We start from the raw sequence: 21634 nt of genomic DNA, 5'->3' as shown, positions 1-21634 counted from the left end.
GGGACTGAACTTGGGCCAGGTTCTTTGCACCTACTCACATGGACCAAATAACCACCAACTTGGGAATTAAAACCAGATCTTTGAAGTCCAGAGCAGCCACTCACCACTCTGAAGGCAAAAAGTGATAATGGACACTGACTTTAACACACCCAGCACCATTCCTTTGAGGAGTAACCCTGCTTTTATGGATTTGCTTGCTGAAAGACAGTTTCTGGAACAAATGATGAAAATAATTCTGCTTCATAATAAAGAAAAAACTAATTTTTTTGCATACATCTCTGTAAAACACGTAACAAGCCATTTATTGATTTCAAAGAAGAGAGCAAGAGAAAAGAAGAGAGAAATGAAAAAACAACATGTTTCAAATGCAGATCACTGATGACTGAACTGCAAGTCAAGAACACCCAACTGATGGTCATATGCTCCTGTCTTCCCACAGTGCTCCTTTCTCTCCAATGCAAACTTGATGATAGTCATGGGACCATGATAATTCCGGATTCAAAAACAGAAGAGTAACACTCGTCCTAAGAGGGCCTCAAGTGTCTGGCCTGGGAAAGTTTCTCTACCCTTAATGGGATTCTGCTTCTCATCTGTGCATTAAAAGGGAACACTGCTAGCAACCAATAATGTAGAGGTTCCACAAAACACACCATTGAAGAATGGTTGCAGAAAATATGAGTAACCATGCCTCCCCCACAGCCCACCCCCCACACACATACTCCAGCCAGGTTTCCATTATAACTCTTTTCCACACCCCATATGATGCCATTTGACCCAAGACATGGTCAAACTCCAAAGAGTTATAGCAGATCAAATACCACAAACACATGTGCCTGCTCCAGCAATCCTAGATCCACTGACTTGATCCCAGGAAACCATTCTGCATGACAGAGGTGGACAGTAAGGAGAAGAGTAAAGACATTTGTGCTTCCTTTGGACCCGTTGAAGAGGGGCTGATATATGCTTAAAGATAACCTGGCAGAAGAAATCCAATTTCATTCTAATGATTTTGAATCATAAAAAAATACTTTTTTAAAAGACTGTTTAACTACTCACAAGGCTGCAAACTCTTTGGAAGTGTTTACACCACAAAAAGTGCTTGAGTTTGTTACAGGTATTATTATAAACTTCTCTTCAACCCAATCAAAGGTAGGGTTTTTGCAGCTTTCACAGGCAGATGTCCTCCAGGCTTACTGCCTGTACTTGTATCAAGAGAGGACCTTCCTGGCCATCCTCCTCCACTACTTTCTCTCCATAAAGCCAGACTTCGCTGTGCCTGTGGTGCATTCACTCTCTTACAGCCTGCCTAGAATAAGCTCCAGATTTCTCCAAGACAGATCACCCAGTTATGCTTCAGAAGATCAGAGAACTGACACCTAAGGCCCAAATGTTCCTCCAAAACTTGCCAAGTCTACTTGGCAGAAGCCAGGCCATGGTCCCCACAGAGTGTTATAAAGCTATGTTAGCGACAGAATGGTTTTTGGTTGTTGTTGTTTGTTTCTTCTGCTCTGGAAACAAATACTCTGATGAAGCGAGGTGGTTCAATGCTTGATTTTCCATTTGGACAGGTGGCGTTTCTTTGAAACAGATGCTGTTTGTTGGCTGTCACTGCATGTTTGGGGGTGGGAGAGGGGCTGTTATGTTTCACGAGCCCTCAGGTTGTGGATAAAGACCTATGCAGCCAATGCCAGTCACTAGGGAAAGGCAACTGGTAAATCTACTAATTATGATCTATTGGCCCTTTTGGTGCCAACTTAATGTATCTTGCTAGCCTAAACTGAAATGTCTTTTCTTTATTATGATGAACACTTCCTTCTAAGTGTTCAAACTTCCTAAGTAAGGGGGCATAGCCCATGTTTTATAAGCCCAAGAAAGAATCCATACCAGATTGGCCTCAGTTGAAATGTTACCTAATGATTCTCTTTCACAAACTATCTACCAGGAGTTTAACAGATTTGCTAAGAGTTAGACCCTAATCAGGACATTGGTCAAAGTCTGGTCTTTAACTGTGACTGTGGTTACATGGAGTCTTCTTTGGTCTCTGTGATCATGACATGTTTGTCTTCTGTCACGTGTCTTGTTTATGCCAGATGTATGGGCCAAGGGGGCAGGAGTGCAGTACAACTTCACCCTGCAGCTTACCAGGTAATGGACACCCAGGAAGGTCTGAGACCCACTCCCTGTGCGTTCCATTTAGCTTCACCGATTGGTTTCCAAATACCTTCTCACACAAAGCACTGTGCATAATGCTGCAGGGAATGGTGGTGAGAGACGCAATCCCGGTACCTAAATAATGCATCATCAAGTATGGCTCATGAGCAGAATTATGTAGATACCTGTTATCCTACCAATGCCATAAAAGAATCAGAAACACTCAAAAAAAAGGAGTGTCCAGAGCTCAAAAAAAAAACACTCAAAAAAAATTGCAGATTCTTCCACCACTGGAAGAATTGTGGAAGAATGATGGAAGAATTGTGATAGATGTGAAGTGGGGAGATGCTGCTTCATATTAGGGGCTGAAGGAGAAAAGACAGCAAATGCAGAAATAGAAAAAAAAAAACATGGGGCTTGTTTGCAGGAATGACAAGGGGTCCACTTTAACCAGAGAATTCATTAATAGGTAGGAGTGATTGACTGTGGTCATATTGTGAAGAATCTCAAATGTCTCTGCATGTTTTACTATGTCCATAGGAGCCACTGAAGGTCATTGACAGGGAGGGACATGATCAGACAGGCTCCTGGAGATTACCCTGGCAGTGGTTTGCAATGTGCATCAGAGAGAGGAGGATCACAGGCAAGAAAGTCATTTAGAAAGCTGTTGTGGTCATCTTGGTAGAAGGTAATGAATGTGGTCATGAGTTACAATGGGATGCAGACACGTGGGAGAAGTGGGGGACTCTTTGTTCATCACTAGTCACATCCTTCACTTTAAAGCTGGGAAGTTTGGAAAAGAAGTCTGTTACGTAAGCTTTCTGGGACTTTTGTGCTCCTGCCTAAGGCTTGACCGGGTACAAACTGATTTTGGCAAGGACAGAAAATGGGAAGATATGGGATTTACCTCCCAGACAGAATAGTTGCTGCCACCTCAGTTTTACCTCTGAAATGCCTACCTGGTTAAGAAAGGCATCCCTGGAAGGGACACAAGCTTTCCAGTACACCAGCAAGAATGATGAAGGCCGTTGATCACCTTTAGTTACTCCCTGCTGCATTGACTGTATCTGGCCTTTATCAATTTTTTAGTATGACACGAGCCCAGAATTGTTCATCACCATTTTAGCCTCACTGGCATTCCCACTGAGTATATTTTTTATCTCTTCACACAACCTTGTGCTGCAAAATAATCTAGCAAGAGTTGCTTGTGCTTATTGGCATCTGGCTAAAGAAAAGAAGGGTAGTTAAGGCTGTGAGTCAAGAAGAGGTATCACCAAGGTTTTGTAGGGAAGGCTCTCACTTTCGGGGACTGAGGGTTTCCTCCTAGTTGCTCATCCCCGACACTGGATGATAAAACATGCTTGTATCTTCCATGAGGTCCAGTAGGCCTTCCCTGAGATTCTCTCAACTAAACCAAGGGTATAGGAGTCTTGACTACTTTCAGGATGTTTTTTTAATAACCTGATCCACATGGTCTCTTCCCTTCTTGCAGCTGCTACTAAATTTTCATTCAGAATATCAAGCTATGGTCCTTTTTGTAATCTTAACTCAAAATTCTAGGAGTGTAACCTCTCTTTTTTATTACTGCAAAATCCAGCTGTGGTAAACTGACCATTTTGCCTAATGCTGACCTGAGTGTTACAGAAAGCCATAGAGAGTTCTCTTCTTTTAGAGAATCACATTGACCCAGAAAATAATTAGGAAACAAATAAGCAAGTTCCTTTTTGTGTGGCATTGAGTCTATTGCTCTGAAGATCTCTTCCCAACTTCAGTGTGTATCAAAATTACTTAGGGGAGCTGGTTTAAAATGCCCCTTCCTAGACTCCAATCCTTGAGACTTCTGATTTTGCAGATCCAGAAATACGCAATTTGAACAAGTCCCCCAGGTGCCTCTGTTCTAAGTAAACAGCAGTCCACTCTGGAAACGAGGGCTAGAAGAGGTCAGGGAGGCGACGTGCGTGTAGTCTGAGGAGGCAGAACATGAGGAAGAGGCTCTGAAGAAGCAGGGGGATGGATATGATGGGGGGTGACCAGGAATCCTCATGGAATGGTTCACAATCACAACTCCTGGAGTCAGATCACCTCCAGTCAAGAGTTTGACCTCACTGGGTAAGTCACTAGAACTTCATAAGCCTCTGTCTTCTTATCTGAAAAACTGGAATAATAATTTTGTGCAGCTGCTTTGACAATCTGATGAAATAGCATGAAGTGCCTGTTACAGAAGATACTTACTAGTGTTCATTTTCTACCACTCTCCTCCTTCCATTAGACCTACTAAAAAGACACTTTTGAGCCAAATAACTTATTTTTTTCTTTTTTGTAAAACCAACTGTGTTCATCAGAAATGCACATGAGCCCCACCCTCATCCCCCTCACATACACTGGCTGCATTAGAAATAAAATGTCTCTGAGAACAATTTGTGGTCCTCCCCCACAGAGAACATGCTAAAAAATAAAACCCTAATATTTCTTTTTCTCCCTCCCTCCCACCCTCACAAGTAACAGCCTGTCTTCCCATAGTATAATACTGGTGCAGAGCCTGCTGTTGATAAATACAGTATGTCCCAGGGAAATGACAGTCCCTTTCAATTGGTCCTTACCTCCTGATGGGTAGCCAGGGATGCTTGTTGTCATGGTAACCCCATGAACTCTGTGACCCAGGTCGGGCCTGATCAGAGACAAAGCCCTCTGAGTAGAGAGGCTGGATTTACTTGCGTCCTCAGAAGAGCTGGAGAGAAAGGAAGAGAGAGAGGAAATTGGGGGATAAAAGGGGAGATAGAAAAAAATGGGAGGGAGGTTGGGAGTGAGGAAGGTTGGAAGGGAGAGACAAAGGAAGGAGGGAGGCAGAGAGGAGAGAGAGAGAGAGAGAGTATGTGTGTGTGTTTCAATAGACACTGGAGGTTTGCAAAGGAGAGCTGCATCAATTCAGAAGCTTTCTCAGGTCAAGATGCATTACACCACGCGTGTAACGCACGTGGGATGCATTACGGAGAATACCGAGAAAGCTTCCTAAGAGACTGGTGCAGTAGTCTGGCGCAAAAGTCCAGACAAAGGAGTGGCAAGCGCTGTATTTAGCATTTTAGGGGTGGTGATAAGACTTGTTGTTAACATTATTGAGCGCTGACTTATCTCAGGCACTCCTAAGAAGTGATGTGCATTATCTTATTTAATCCTAACAACACCGTGGAGGTAATATTGTTTTCATCTTCATCACATAATTCAACCTGACTCCAGACCTCTTCTCACTCATTAAGCAAGAATGCCCTCTCAAAGATATAAGGAGGTAAATTATGAGGAAGGGATGATTATTCAGATAATAAAGATTATTTAATCCCCACCCCCACCACACACACACACACGCGCGTGCGCGTGCGCGCGCACACACACACATAGCAATGGTCCTATCCAACTAATATACAAATAAGAAAACAGATTTCATAAGGGAAATGGCTTGCTTTCTGCTCTATTTGAATTCCCTAGGGAATCCTTGCTTGACTCTGCACCATTTGTATTTGTTGGGGAAAAGGAACCTCTCTAGGGTCAGAGTCATTTCACAGGTGGATATCTTACCCTATACCTACATAAAAATGCAAAACTGTACATCTGATGCATATTAAGGTTCCCCTGCTTGCCCATGACAGATTGAAGCAAAAACATTCCTAAAGGATTTTATGCTCCTGAAAATTCCATATGTTTTTTGTTTCTTTCAGCAATGAAAAACAGGTCATTTTAAACCAACTGTGCCATAAGTTTAGAGGGTGGGGTAGGGGGGCCTTACATCCATTTTATGCCAATGATGTGCTGGGCAATGCATTCAGTGCCCTGTGATGGTCGCACATTAATCCTTCCTTCACCTTTTGATTTAGATATTATCATTTCCCTTTCACAGTTTAGAAAACTAAGATTCAGAGGGTAATGCTTTACCCAGGTTCTCAAAGTGATTTGTGGAACAGAGCTTAGGTACAAACCCTGACTCTGAAACCCTCATTCTTTCCACAACCCACCTCTGTGCTAATCAAGACACGCATCACTGCCTTAAAAGTTGGCATCCTCAAAATGTCCAGGGAAAACATCAGGGCACATGAGATGTCAGGTAGCCTCCACAAACTAAGCACTCTGTCTCGAAGCACTAGGCTAGGTTGCAGATCCACACTGCTAATTTATTTTGGAGGATCCTGGTGAAATCACAAAGACAAATGGGCACTAACTCTTGTTAGAGCCATTTATATATTTATTTATTTACTTATTTATTTATTTATTTTTGAGATGGGGTTTCATTCTTTTTGCCCAGGCTAGAGTGCAATAGTGCAATCTTGGCTCACTGCAACCTCCGCCTCTCGGAGGTTCAAGTGATTCCCCTGCCTCAGTCTCCTGAGTAGCTGGGACTACAGGCGTGCACCACCACACCAGGCTAATTTTGCATTTTTAGTAGAGACGGTGTTTCACCATGTTAGCCAGGCTGGTCTCAAACTCCTGACCTCATGATCCACCTGCCTCAGCCTCCCAAAGTGCTGGGATTACAGGCATGAGCCACCATGCCTGGCTTAGAGCTCCATTTTATAGTGCCTAGTTGAGAAGCTCATAAATGGCAAAGCAACACATTAAAGAGAGAAAGAGGAGGAAAGTGGTGAGAGTAAGGTGGCAGGGATGTATCTGGGAAGATGAGCAAGGAAAATGAATGGCCTTTACCTAGGTAGGAACAGCAGCTCAGTGAAGGCAGTGATTTACCCACTGAAGCACTGCTCCTCCTGCTGATATACAAATTGTATGTTGCTTTCTTTTAAGAGGCTGTCTCTGTCAAAAATAGCATCTCTTTTTTTCCTCTCTCTCCCTCCTATCAGCAACGTAATTTCAGACTTGCTAGGTCTTTTGCGTTTTCTACGAAGGCAGATGCTGTAATACAAAGACCACGAGAGAGACGGATTGGATATCTGTCCCAGCTCTGCCACTTGGGGCTTGTGGGTTTGGAAAGCAAATGTGCTTTGGTGTTCCTGAGACCTGAATTCAAATTCTGCCTCCCACATTTACGTCCCATGTGATCTTGAGAAAGTAGCAAGCTGCAGTATGACCCAGAAGTCAAGACTGGTATGAATCCCAGGTCTGCTGTTTAATAACAACTGTTTCTTGGACAAGTGACTTTATCTTCTTAAGACTTAGTTTGCACCAAATGTAAAAAACTGGAGGTAACTCTGGCATTTATATCTGTGGTTGTTAAATGTGGTTAGATGAGATAATACAAAGTGTTTAGCACAGTGCCTGACACATAGTAAAATGCCTGACAAGTGTTAATTATCCTTATTTAATGTCTTTGAAACTTAATTTTCTCATCTTCCAATTGAGATCTTGCTATAAGTTTCACAAGATTGTCTTGGGAATACAATGAATCCCTTATGAAGAGTTCATGCTAAGTGAGGAGTTATTGAATATGAATCCACTTTCTTCCCCCCAGTTCTCCTTCCCTTTCAGCTTCCCTCCACACTCACCATCTCTTCTGTTTTTGTGAGTATCTGACCCAAATTAGTGGCGATTACCTTCTCTGGGCTAGACCACACTAGGATTGTTAACATTGCAACATGGCAGAAATTTCAGAATACCAAATGTTCAGGTAACAGCCACACTGCATTCATCCATACGCCTGAAGGTAGAAAGTTCCAGTGTCTGAGAAGCCCAGTCTCTGAGGGCAGGCAGAAAGTAAGGGCTAAGGGGTAGCCCTGAGCTGAACCCCTGCTGAGAAATTCCCAGCCATCTGTCCCTGTAACATTTTGTGAATGGCCCCACAGGCTAAGATCATGGCTTAACAATCGTATGTAATCAGCCTGTTCCTCAGAGGGAAAGGGGGCAAAAGCCCAGGTGAATCCTTACCAAAGGAACCAACCTCGTCTCACACAGTAAACCAGCAGAGTCCTCAAACAAAGAAAATCAGGCAGGGAAATTTGCATATATTATTCATCCTTCCTCAGAACAAACTTCTAGCAAATAAAAAGAGGATAATGGCCTCTTAATTATATTCTTTATTCCCTTGGGAATAAAATTTATTCCTTTGGAGGAATATTAAAAAAAATAGCTGCATTAGTCAAGCCGATCTCCCTGTGGCCCACAAACACAACTTTCCCCCACTCCTGTATCTTGGCTTGTATTGCTTCCTTCTGCCCCCTACCCATATTTCCAGGTCAACGAAGCAGAGGCCAACTCTCCCAGAGAATCTAGCACAGAATTTAGCCTGTGGGAAACCCCTACTGATTGCTTATCACATAGACCAGTTCCTACCTAGTCAACTTCTATGTATGTGGTGACTTTCCGAGCAGTTGCTGTGCCTGGTCCGTCTGATTCATGGAGAAGCAGGAAATACTAGTCCTACTATATAGACCACATAACACAAATTAAACCAGCTGACAACTTGTAGGTCTCTTTGGCCATTACTAATAAACATCCTAAAGGCAAAAAATGCAAGTACATGACCATGGTCATGCAATTTAATTCTACCAACATTCCAGGTACAGTATTTTCAAAATGCCAAGTCAATACTCTTGAGGGAAACAACGATGAATAAGCTATGACATCAGCACTTCCAAGATGCATCATCTAGAGCAGGGACCACAACCTCAAACATCCCAGGGCCAGGTAAAGAAGATGAGTAAAATGGACCAAGGGTAAACCCTAAGTGGTTTTCTCATTTTTAATAGAGTCATGAGCACAGACAATATTTCTCTAAGAAACAAAACCACAGTGCAAGCACTATGGTAAATAATAATTATAGTTAATATTTATTGAACACTTGCTATCTATAGCAAGCCATCTCTAAATTCTCATATGCATTTCCTAATTTATGTAATCCTCACAAGAACCCAATGAAGTAGGTACCATTAATAATCTCATTTTACAGATAATGAATCAGTGGCACAGAGAGACTAATTAACTTGTCAGAGTTCACACAGTGAGTAAGTGGCAGAGCCAGAATTTGAACCCAGATAGTCTGAATTCAGAGTCTATGCTCTTGTCGATTACATAATGCTATAAATGAAAACTGACACTGAACCTCAGCAAGATCATAGGAAATGATGAAGGCTAGTGAACAAGGGTATGTGTCTCATCTAGACAGGACAGCCTCCTCTCATTCCAGTCTAATGTTGACATGTAGGAATGTTGTCACATATTCTCACTGTTCAAAATAAACTAGAAATCTCAATTTTTATATAAACTATACAATTTTTTTAGTAGTGATCACATTTAAGAGAAGGATAAAGGAAGGCACAACCCAGTAGCAACTAACGCTAATATAAAGGAGAAAGGAAGTACCATAAAAATAGATAAATAAACAAGGCACAGTGAGGAAAACATGCAGTTAAGAATTAATACCTTGCCCGTCCCCCAGGTGAAAGCTCTAGGAAGGCCTCCAGGAGGAGGCAGCAGTCCCTGAACAGTTCCTCAACCAGTAGAGAGAACAGCCAGGAGGAAGATGGGGAGAAAGGTATTTCAGGAAAGCCACCGCAAGCATACCATACGGGAGTGAAGGGAAGGGTGATTCATGCATTCTTTTTCAATCTTTGTTGTTGCTGTTTTCAGCAGGGAATCACTTCCTCAAACAAAACTTCTCATGGAATCCCATTATAAATGAGAGATACAGTGGAGCTGCAAGAGATAAGGGGCTGGAGGTGGTAATGGAAAGGAAGAGGAAGAAGGGAGAGTGCCAGCAGGGTCAGGCTGGAGGTGGGAGACCTGCAGGAGCCGTTTTCTTCTCTTCCTCAGGAGCCATTCTCTGCCACTGAAGGGGAGAATTCTTCAGCATTGTGATCCTGCGTATTTAAAAGTCCACAAGAAAATAATGGACCTGCTGGCCTCCTCTGCATCCTGTTCACGCAGTCCTTAGAATTGGCCCGGCTTTTCTTCCTTTCATTGAACCAGGGGTGGCTGAGATGAGACCAGTGAGCTGGCTCTTGTACTGAATAGTGTTTCCACTCCCTCCATTAATTGCGGGGGGACCTTCATTCATTCCCTCCGTTATCTTTTGTCAAGCATCTCCAAGGTGTCTGACACAGACCCGTGTGCCTGCTGCTGCTGACAAATGATTCTGCATTACAGGACCAGATGTGGTTTACTGTGAGCTGCAAATGAACGGTTGACACCTGCTTCTCACAATATGGGGTGGGCTAGGTATCACACATACCTTAGAAATGCTTGCTGTCTGTAGAATTCCTGCTGGAGGAGCCAGATTTCAGATCCCTATCCAGGTCTCTGAGCTGTTTCCACCTAACTTAACCAGGTTTCTTCACAGAACCCTGAAGAAAGTTACAGGACCAGAAATAAGTATTTGCACATTTAAAACTGCTGTGCAGTTTTGAGGGGTTCAAGTAACCCCTGTGGTTTATCTCAGAAATTAAAAAGTACTCCTTCATTCAACAAACATTTGTGAAGCAGCTACTGTGTTACCTATTGTGCAGTGTCCAGGGTTCTTGCCAATAGAGCTCTCAGTCAGATCAGATGAGTGGAGATGGGTAAGGGAATGATGATTTTGCTGTGATAAAGCATGCAAGTACAATGGGACCAGAAGGCTTAGTCCATTCTGCCTTGGGTCACTCCTGGAGTATTTGCAGAGAACAACACACTTCAGAAGCTTGTAAGATGACTAGGGTTCCACAAAGTGGCAAAGTGTCCTAGGTAGTGCATGTGCCAATGTAGTGGTGAGCTTTAGTCATGCTTCCAATCCAGCTACCTGAATTTGTCCAGAATTACTCTCAAAGCACTTTCCCATCTGTCACCTCATTTGCTCCCCACTCTACAGGCAGTCGGGGCAGAAGAAGCATGCAATTATTCCCATTTTACAAATGGGAAAACTGAGGTACAGTTAGGGTCATCAACCACCCTGGTTTGCTCAGGATTTAGGGGGTTTCTAGGATGTAGAACTTTTGGTGCAAAAACCAAGACTGTCCCAGGAAAACTGGGACAGCTGGTCACCCTAGTTATAGTTACATGACATGTCATATAATTTGATCAGAGATGAATGAGGAACTCAAATCACGCCTTCAGACTCTTTCCTCCACCCAGCATGAAGTGATTGAGCACTCTGTATATATCGTTTGCTTTAAAAAAAAAATTCCTTTGTGTCATTTGTACAGTCAGACACCAAAGACAAAGCCTCTGTCTTCTGATGATTCACTGCCTGACCAGCATTTCTTCTCATAAGATCACAGAACTCTCTGTTCCTTGAGTATACTCAAGAGGGGAATGCCATCTGGAATAGTCAGGGGTGAAGGGAACTTTGATCCTACCTTAATGAACTCGGGGATGTCTGCATTTTAATTGAAACTCCTGATACAACGCCACTATTTTTTTCTGCTTGGTCACTGGATAACCTCTCCCAGTTCCCTCATCACCCCAACCTACTGAGTCAGCAGAGTCCTTTTGGGCCTTAGCTGTCTGCCCAGTCAGTGTACCTTAAATGGTCCACACAGCCAATGATGTCATAGACTGGACTAAAGACAGAGGAGGACTTTGAGACCATTGTCCAAAGGAAGCCATTAAGAGAGTGCATCCAGGACCCAGGCCCATCAGTACTAGTCCTACCTAAATGCAGCCACGCTTTTCCTCAGCAGTGGCAGGGTAAATGAGCTTTGGTTCCTACTGAGGCTCTGGTCCCCATTCCCAGCAAAAGAATCCTGGCTTGGCCTTGGAAAAGAAGCAGAAAAATCCACCCAGAGAAGGTTTCTCTGTCATCCCCTCGAAATGGTTTTTATTCTCCACAGGCCTATGTGTGACAGACCGTGGAAGATTGCTTAGTCCAGGGAGAAGTGTAAAAAGAGAGAGGAGGAAAAGGTGATCTGGACCTTCTTCACAGAGAGAGGACTCCGCACCCCTGAACCCTCAAGCCCCATGGAAGGAAGAGTTAGAAGGACCATGCTCACTTGTGCACTGACCCTTAATACAGTGCAAGCAAATTCTCACCCTAAATAGCTCCCATAAATGTGTTTAAACTTTACTCATCAATACCTGTTCTCCCCTCTTAAGGGTGGATGAGGAGTTCCTTGAAGTCCCTTCCCCTAGAATCCCAGCGGATCCCAAGCTACAGATATCATGTGTCAGTAAAATTACAAAAAAAAAAAAAAAAAAAAAAAAAAAATGGTAAAGTGTAGACACTTGACAATATTTTATATTGCCAGGAAAAGACAAAGGAAACAAAAAAATTACCATCTCTCATTAATATCATTTAATAACAGAAGAAATACATTAACACTAAAAATTAATGAAGGAAACAATCAATTATGAGCAAAGATCTGTCCTTTAAATGGAAAGCTTCAACGTCCTGAAAACTCACTACACAACCCTTATCTTTCCTTCTTTTCCCATTGATGAGTGAAAACTATCACAAACCAGTTCCAGCTCATTGGATGAGCCGTTTGGGAACCACTGATTTAACCCCATCTAGCTGGTGAATTTCCTCCATGTTGTTCCTGAAAAACAGTTGTCCCATGAACAATGTCCCACCAAATCACACTTTTAAAGTAGCAATTACCAGAGGACACTAATAATTCCAGGTTTGCCATCATATTAAGCAGCAATGTGTGTCCCTGTGGTTTTGTCTCCCTGATCTAATTCTGCCCTCTGGCATCTCAGAGAATAATTCTAGTTCCTCTTCCACTGACAACCAACCTCAAGTTTCCATATGAGTCCTGCTTGCTTTGGAGTGGCCCACCATCTCCATGATCCCTGGATCCAGGGTTAAAATTTTCAACCTTGTCTCTTCCTCTCATATGAGCCGTTTTATTTTTCGGTTAATTGGTATATATTTGCTTACAACTGACTATATCATTCACTCTGCTGAGTATAGATGGGCTGCTGGTCTGAGGCCTCTCTCTGCTTAAAAACCTCCCGTATCTCACGTGCCAATGGGTAAAGTGTTGATGTTCTAGCATAGCATTCAAGGAAGTTCACAATTAGGACTCTGTCAGCTGTTCTAACCTCATCTCCCTGAAGTTCCCCTCATCATGACCACACTCCCCAGGTGGGGAGTTTGCCCTTTTCACAGAACACTCCCTAAAGATTTTCTAACTTCCACCCACTATCAGAATTCACCTCTCTCCTTTTTTGGTGCTTCCATAACCCTTTATTTTAAAATCTGATACAGTCTTTCATGAACTATTGAGAAACATTTCTGCCTCGCATACTAGATTGCATGGTCCTTAAAGGAAGAGGTTTACAACTTGTTCAAGTTGTTATTCCTAGTAAGTACCTACAATGATTAACATTTAACTGATCTTCATAAATGTTTGAAGTGTTGACCCAAAGACACTAACTCTTTACTCTGTAGGCCTTATAATCAAGTTGAAGACTAAGACCAATACACATCAAACAGCATTAGGCGATGCAGTGAACTGACTGCTAGATGCCAGGCAAGCTTAAAGGAAAGGTCAGTGAGAAATGAAGTGCTCAAGGGCAGATTCAAGGAAAACATGGGGAGCACCGCAGAGCAACCAGGCCTTAAAAGAGAAGTTAAGGAGAACAGCAAGAAGCAAGCACACAGGAGCAGGCAGAGGCACACTGATTGAGAAAGTAGGATGCCCAGCAGCCTGGTCTGATTAAATTTGAAGTTGCCTTTGTGGGAGGAGAAGCAAAGCATATTATCATAGGCTGGGTAGAATTCCGAAGGTCATTTTATCCAACACTGCTCAGATGCTTAAACTCAAGGTTTCAAAACCAGAAGTGGAAGTGTAGACAATTGCTACAGAATTGAAGCCCAATATTCCATCCTTTGCTTTTCATAGTTAATTTTAATTATGAGACATAATTAAAATCATCTGAAATATCTCCCTTGGCTGCTTTTTTCAAACTTTAATTTCTCTGCAAGTATATGATAATTGAGTTTCTTTAGAGCACAAGGCTGGACATATTGGACCTTAATGTGCACACGGTCATCCTAGAAATCGTCTTTAGAGTACCAAGTCTTTCCTCCCCAAGAGTTCCAAAAATAATTCAATATTTAGAATGCTCCCCTGGACCTACCAGTTCCAGTGGCTGAATGTCAGGGCTCAGTCATTTGAGGATTATTTTTGCTCCTTGGCCCTCTTGGGGAATAAATGCCATGCATGTCACCACATCAGTGACTACAGGCCTGGCTTCATCCCCTGATGACCCACAGCCATCATCTCCTTTATGCTGAACATCTCTCTGAATCTTGGAATTTTCAGATGACTCTAACTTTGCCAAATTAAAACCATGCCTTATTCTTTTTTTGTTTGATTATTTGCTTTATGTTTGTTTACTTTGCTCAGTGCCAAGCACAGAATTTAGCATAAGAAAAGTTCCCCAGAGGTTGTTTATTCAAGTAAGTAATTATTATAGCCATCCATATCTGAGCCCTTTACAAAATTTTGGCAGATTGTCCTTGCAGGTCTGTTTTATTAATCAATTTATTGACTCAAGTTCATGTATCCAGCTTGACCATCTCCTTTGACTTCCAGATGCGCCTCTTCCCAGAAAACTGATTCTCCCCTTGGACATCTCACAGGCATCTTAAATTTAGTGCATCCACTTTGGGAGGCCAAGGCAGACAGATCATGAGGTCAGGAGATCGAGACCATCCTGGCTAACACGGCGAAACCTCGTCTCTACTAAAAATACAAAAAATTAGCCAGGCGTGGTGGCAGGTGCCTATAGTCCCAGCTACTCTGGAGGCTGAGGCAGGAAAATGGTGTGAACCCAGGAGGCAGAGTTTGCAGTGAGCTGAGATCAAGCCACTGCCCTCCAGCCTAGGTGACAAAGTGAGACTCCATGTCAAAAACAACAACAAAAAATTTTTTTAGTGCATCCAAAGCTGAACTCTTGGGCTTCTCCCAAATCCATCTCTTTTCAGTCTCTCTCTCATCTCCACAAATGGTTCCTCAGTCTACACAATCGCAAGGGAAAAAATCAGCTCAAATCTTTCCTTCAATCCCCCATAGCCAATCTATCTCCCTTCATCAAAATGTATCCTGAACGTACAGTCCATCTTTCCAATCCTTAATTCACTCTTGCCTGGGCTCCTCCACTGGCCTTCTCATTGGCTTCCACATTTCCCACTTGCTTCCCTTTAGTCCCTTCTCCTCCCTGCATTGGGAGAACTTTATTAACTCGGTTTAAAAGGGTCTGTCATTCCCCGGCTAAGACCCTCCAATCTCAGAATAAAATGCTAAATCCTGGCCTGCAGAGTCCCTGCCAGCCTCTCCAACGTCATCTCCCAGTAAAAATGTGATCTCTTATCACCCAGTCCTCTTCCCCCTCTAATCTCTTCTTAAATGTCACTTCCTCAGACCCATGTTTCCTGACTACCTCTGACATTTTCTGTCACTTCACCTTTTGTTTCCTTTATAACACTTCACATTTTCTCTTATTGCCTGTTTCTCCAATTAGACTGTAAGCCTCACTAGGGCATGAACCATGTTTGTCTTATGCATTAGTATATACCTAGGACCTCTTGTGGTGCTAGCACATAATAGCTGCTCAGCTATATTCAAGGTTATTAAAGTGGGTTTATGACAAAGTATTATGGTTTCCCACTCGATGTAGATGTCCCTTCTATAAAATCAAGACAAATAATGATTTAGTATCTTTCTGAATGCCTCCTTTGCAAGGGTTTCATCTTAAGACAGCCAATTCCATTTTCCTTTGGCTCTACTGTCATTTCTTTTCCATACTGACTTAAATGTCCTCCATGACTTCTGCCTGTTGGTCATAGTTCTCCTCCTTAGGAATCCATAGTATAATTTTCTCTAAATTCTCTAAATTAATCCTTCAGATATTTGAAGGCAATTCTTATATTTGCCCTAAATCACACCTACTTCAATGTTATTCCACACATGTGATGGTTCCAGATGTATCCACATCATTCTGGTAATTGATCTCTTGACACACTCCAGTTTGTTATTGCTTCTTAAAATTGTTGTCTAACAATGAGTGCCAGACTCCAAAGGAGATGGGACAAGTTCATAATGGAAGACCATCACCTTCCTTTGTATGATTCTAATGCTTGTTTTGATATTTTACATATATATATATATATATATATATATATATATCCCCTACATGTATGATATATAAATATATATGTTGTGTATATACATGATCATATATATGTAATTATCAACAGCATTCTGAGCTCATGAAACTAAAACAATTTCCAAGTCATTTTATTTAGACATTTCTTTAAAATGTGTAAGGCTGAACTTAATTAACACTAATCTATGAAGAATATCCAATTAACTGCAGTGGGCAACTGACTTCCACTTTCAGGAGAAAGAAAATAAAGTAATCTCAGAAATCTTTTTTGTTAGTCTGTAAAATAATTTCCAGGTAAAATCTAGAGCTTAATCCATATGTTGTGCCATCTTTTACTTTTCCACTCCTCTGATCCTAGGTAAGTTAGAGCTTACGAGCATTTGCTGAGCTTCTGTTATGGGTCCAGTGTATGTTATAATCTCTTTTACACATAGGAATCTGAGGTTTAGAGAAGTTTACTGATTTGCCCAATGGCACACCATAAGTGCTGGAGCTAAGATTTAAACTCAGGTCTCCTAATTCAGATGTTCAGTTCGATGGTAATCGTAATATTGTTGTTGTTATTATTTATCACAAATAGTAGTAGCTAAGTTGGTTTATGAAATAGCTCATTGATAGTCCATTGGATAATTCTGAGTTGGAACTTCTATTATCTCATTTGACAGGTGGAGACACTGAAGCTCAGATGGCTGACATAGATTAACCTAGGGCTAGTTGTAGTTAGTTGCAGTGAGAGTTTCCCAGTACCGGGGGTTTTCATTCAGAGCAAGGCTAACCCCAGAGATGGTCCCTGAGGGCAAGTGGAAAATCTGAAGCCACAGGAGGCAGGTAGGAGACTAATGCATTTGGAAGAAGTTTATAACAAAAGGAACACTCACTTGCTTGGAATACCCACATATTCTCTGAAGACATTTTAGTCTTTGAGGTTCACCCCATTCTGTTTTAATTTTTTCGAGACAAAAAATGACCAATCTCTTATTTGCATATTCAAGCGTTCTTAATGAGTCACTAAAACTCTTGTTTTTCATAACTCTCCTTTTATTAAAAAGATAGTTTTCTGGTCCATCAGAATTGGTCTTATAAAAGAATTTAAACAATATATTCCCTTCATAATTTAGCACCAGGAAAACTGGCAATTTTTATAACAGAAAGATGGCCTTACTTTGCTAACCAATTACAACCCAAGTTGAAAGTTTTTCCCCAAAATCCTTTCCTCATAAAAATAACAATAATGATATTAACCAGGTACCACTGAAGTTGGTCCTCTTGTACCCATTTCTATGAACAGGACACATGAACACTGGCTTGAGAGACAGTTGGTGAGCTCCACTTGAACCTTGGGGAAGAGAACAAAACATTCCACATTGACCTTAATGAGTTGTTCCTAGGTAGGCATGATGAAAATGCAAAACTGAACCCCAGATCTAGCCAACTGAAAGACATTGATTTTTCTAGAACAGCATCTTCCAAACACCAGTCTATGGACCAGTCACTGCTTGCCAAAGACAAAGTTCTCACCAGCATGAGGTAAAATTAGGAAAATAACAGCAATGTGTCTAAATTCATTCAACCTAAAGACTTCCTTTTATTCTGCAAGGTTGTCCTTCCTATTTCTTTGATTATTTGAGCATCTTTACTTCTATAAAAGGAAGTTGCCAACAGATGGTAGTTGTTCTCTTTAAACATTTCTACTTAGTCAAGTTAACATTTAACACACACCTATGTTGGTCCTCCCACACCCACTTTACTTTTTTCTTATCTGTGAAAACTAGATGTTTGGGAACTACTGCTAGCCTAAGGGATAGCCTCTGCTATTCCAGACGCCCAGATTTTCCAAGGGTCCTGGCCTTTTCAAATGTAATATTTTATAAAGGAAATATTTTTTAATCAAACTCACATCTTTAACTTTTGTTTTGAACATGTGAAATACAACCTTTCTGGATAACTCTATCATGATCAATAATCAGTGGCATTGGATTAGAATACAGTGAATCTGCTGTAGGGCAAATATCATAGGGCAGTTTTCCAGAACCAAAATCGCCCCCAGGCCACCATTCTTTTAGCACCATCATTTTCGTCTCCTTAAAAAAAAAAAAAGAAGAAGACCAGGCAATGTGGCTCATGCCTGTATCCTAGCACTTTGGGAGGCCAAGGCAGGAGGATTTCTTGAGGCCAGGAATTTGAGACCATCCTGGGCAACATAGTGAGACCTTATCATTACCCAAAAAAAAAAAAAAAAAAAAAAAAAAATTTAATAGAAAAGAAAAAACCTGCTTTGGCTCCTTCCTTGTTGTCAAGTTGTGAATTAGCATCTTACGAAATGGCATAAGATGAGGCTTTTCTTATTTGCTGACTTCGTTCTGCTTGGGCTTAGAGAATGGAGATTCTTGGGTATTAAACTATGTGCAAAGTAGAAGTTTAAAAAGGACTGAGTAGTGGGGGTGGGGAAGATCTAAATGAGCACAGGCAAGGATCATACAGTACCCCACCTGCACTCAGTGTAAAGCACAATGGTTACATGCATGGGCTGAGTGACAGCCTGGGGCAAGTTAAGTGTTTATCTGTAAAATAGAAGTAGTAAAAATGACAACCAAATAGGCATATAAGAATTAAATGAGGCCGGGCGCGGTGGCTCAAGCCTGTAATCCCAGCACTTTGGGAGGCCGAGACGGGCGGATCACGAGGTCAGGAGATCGAGACCATCCTGGCTAACATGGTGAAACCCCGTCTCTACTAAAAAATACAAAAAAAAAAGAAAAACTAGCCAGGCGACGTGGCGGGCGCCTGTAGTCCCAGCTGCTTGGGAGGCTGAGGCAGGAGAATGGCGTAAACCCGGGAGGCGGAGCTTGCAGTGAGCTGAGATCCGGCCACTACACTCCAGCCTGGGCGGCAGAGCAAGACTCCGTCTCAAAAAAACAAACAAAAAAAAAGAATTACATGAAATAAAGCATGTAAAGGGCTTAGTACAATACCTGGCCCACAATAGGCCCTTAGTGAAATAAATATTAGCTACAATGATTACCTTATAGCCCTGTGCATTTTCTTTGCTCACTTTCTGGTCCTTTTCTGTTGTATTCTAGATAGGTGAGTTTACCAAATAGCTGAGACACATAGGTTATAGATACATAGGTGATATTGCATTTAGATTTTGGCCATTCATTTGTTCATTTGGCAAAAAAAAAAAAAAAAAGCACACAGCATGGAGCATGCTGTAATAAATGTTGTACTCCTACACTGCATGGAATATCCCATACTAAATGGTTTGGGGAAGGATCTAAAATCACAAAGAACATAGCTCCAGGGAACTAACTGTCTGTTTGAGGAGACCCAGCCAACACACCAATGAGCTAGAACAGCATTGTAGCATAAGAGATAAAGTCAAGTCCAGAGGATCTTCCAGAAAGGAGATCATTTTGAGGTGAAATTTAATTAAATACCTTTTTTAGACAGTCCCTTATTTGACCTGATTGTGAGATCATGAGCCCACCAATGTAGGACATAAATTCCTCCTACCTTACCCATTGTGAGAGAGGCTCTGTGAGGATTGTTTACTTTCTCTAAACACTTCTTCACACTATTGACCCCAAACTGAATTCTTTGCCTGAGTGGAACAGTGAGGACTTTATTTCTAATACAGAAAAGTGGTCTTATAGCTCACAGCAAAAATGAGAATGAGAACCTTGGGAACCCCAACCTTTGTTCTCTGTTTCACTTGGTCCCTATAGCTTCCCTTGCTGTGCCCAGTTATCTTGCGTCCCTGCACTGATACCCCTTCCTCTCCCACTTTGAGTCTTTCTACATACATTTCCTTAAAATGGAGAGGTAGAGGAGACAAGAGAAGGAAAGGTAATGAAACAGAGATAGTGGCTATCTACTTACCCTAGCATTGAGCCTCTTTCAGGAAAAAATGTCCTTTGTGTGTTATTCAGGCACAAAGACCATTTTAGCTTGCTTTCTTCCTTTCTTCCTTCTTTCTGTCTCTCTCTCTCCTTTCTTTCTTTCTTTTGAGAGGGAGAGAGAGGAGAGAGGAAGAAAGAGAGAGAGAGAGAGAGAGAGAGGAGTACTGGCCCGTAAAGGTATCTAAAAGACTAAAGAGTGCATTTCTGGGATCTGTTAACAGAAATTGTTTTCCCAGCTTGAAAATTGCCACATTTAAAATCCCAATGTGGGGTAAGCGAAATCATAAATATGAACTCCTTTTCAGACAGCAAACCAGCATTTGGAGTCTCTCTCCTTGCCTTCAGGGATCCATATGCCACAGTCTAGTTAGCTGCCCAGCGACTGACAAGCATAAATAAAAGGTAATGGTTATAGTAAACAGAGTTGCTGTGAATCAAAAGTGTTTCCCAGGGAGGGATCAACATGCCTCTGATCACACTAGAGTCACCAAATAGCCAAGGTTCAGCTCTTTTAAAAACAAACAAATAACGAAGACAATGAAAATAAAAATGTTTGCCGTGTCAACTGTCTACATTCAGCAGTGGAATGGAATAGGTACCCGGAGTTCATAAGAGTAAAAGGGGAGCAGTCTGAGTTTGATGGCTTATTTGCCTTCCATCAGTGCTCCTTGCCACCTACCATTGAGGACATCCTCCTTCATCCCATTACTGCCTCATGATGGTCTGTGAACCCATCTCACCTAAGTTAAGTAAACAATGACCTCAACTTAAGGTGATACCATCATCAGAGTAATCCTTCGGAGAAAGCAGATAAATAGAAGATGAGGCATGTTATCTCCTGGAAGATGGTTAACTCCTTGTCTAAAGAACTAGGTTAGATGTTGAAGGATGAGGTGACAAACCCAGTCAACAAAATTGTTCCAGTCAAACTAGCTCATGCACCAATGGACCCAGCACATAAACCCTTATAAGTCACACTTGAGCAGGGTCTCAGAGGGCAAGTGAGGAGTTGTCCATAGAGAAATTTAGATGGACTCCCTTGGCCCTTGCAGATGGCCCTGGATATGTTATATGTACGTGTTGTCATTGATGTGGCCAGAAACTCTTGCCTTGGGATTTGTTGAATACTAACGTGACTTATTGGAGCAGGTGTCTATGGTCCTCCAAAGCTGTCAACTATTGAGCATGGTGATTCCAACTAAGAGTTTCATAATCCTCACTGCCTTTCTCTTTTAAGCCTAAACAGCAGTCATGTAAACGAAGTGAGATTGTTCTGAAAGCCTCAGAAAAATGACTCAACCATTGCCTTCTGATGAATCCGTTTTCCTCTGTCCTGAAATGTCTGAAATGTTTAATTACATCTTAATCTGACTCTGTCCTCTTCTACTTCTTAGGTTTTCCTGAAATTTGCCTAATTGTTTCTTTATGTGACTTGATTAATAGAATGCCAATTATGTTGTTTTTATATCTCTCTATGTCTATTGTGATGTGAGAAACACTCAGAGGAATGGGTGAACCAGGTGCCTTCCCCTGCTCCCTACTTTGCCAAGTTGATAACT

General features: G+C 41.8%; 1 protein-coding gene across 10 annotated transcripts in view; it reads left to right on the top strand.

The window, feature by feature from the left end:
- Positions 1–21634, top strand: part of GRIA1 (glutamate ionotropic receptor AMPA type subunit 1) — a 326518-nt gene that overhangs the window by 285064 nt on the left and 19820 nt on the right. The gene's annotated exons all lie outside the window — the stretch shown is intronic.

Source organism: Rhinopithecus roxellana, chromosome 3, assembly GCF_007565055.1.
Source record: "Rhinopithecus roxellana isolate Shanxi Qingling chromosome 3, ASM756505v1, whole genome shotgun sequence".
In the NCBI taxonomy this organism is placed as follows: Eukaryota; Metazoa; Chordata; class Mammalia; order Primates; family Cercopithecidae; genus Rhinopithecus; species Rhinopithecus roxellana.
Note: the sequence above shows the minus strand (reverse complement) of the source record. Positions and strands in the feature narration are given on the sequence as shown.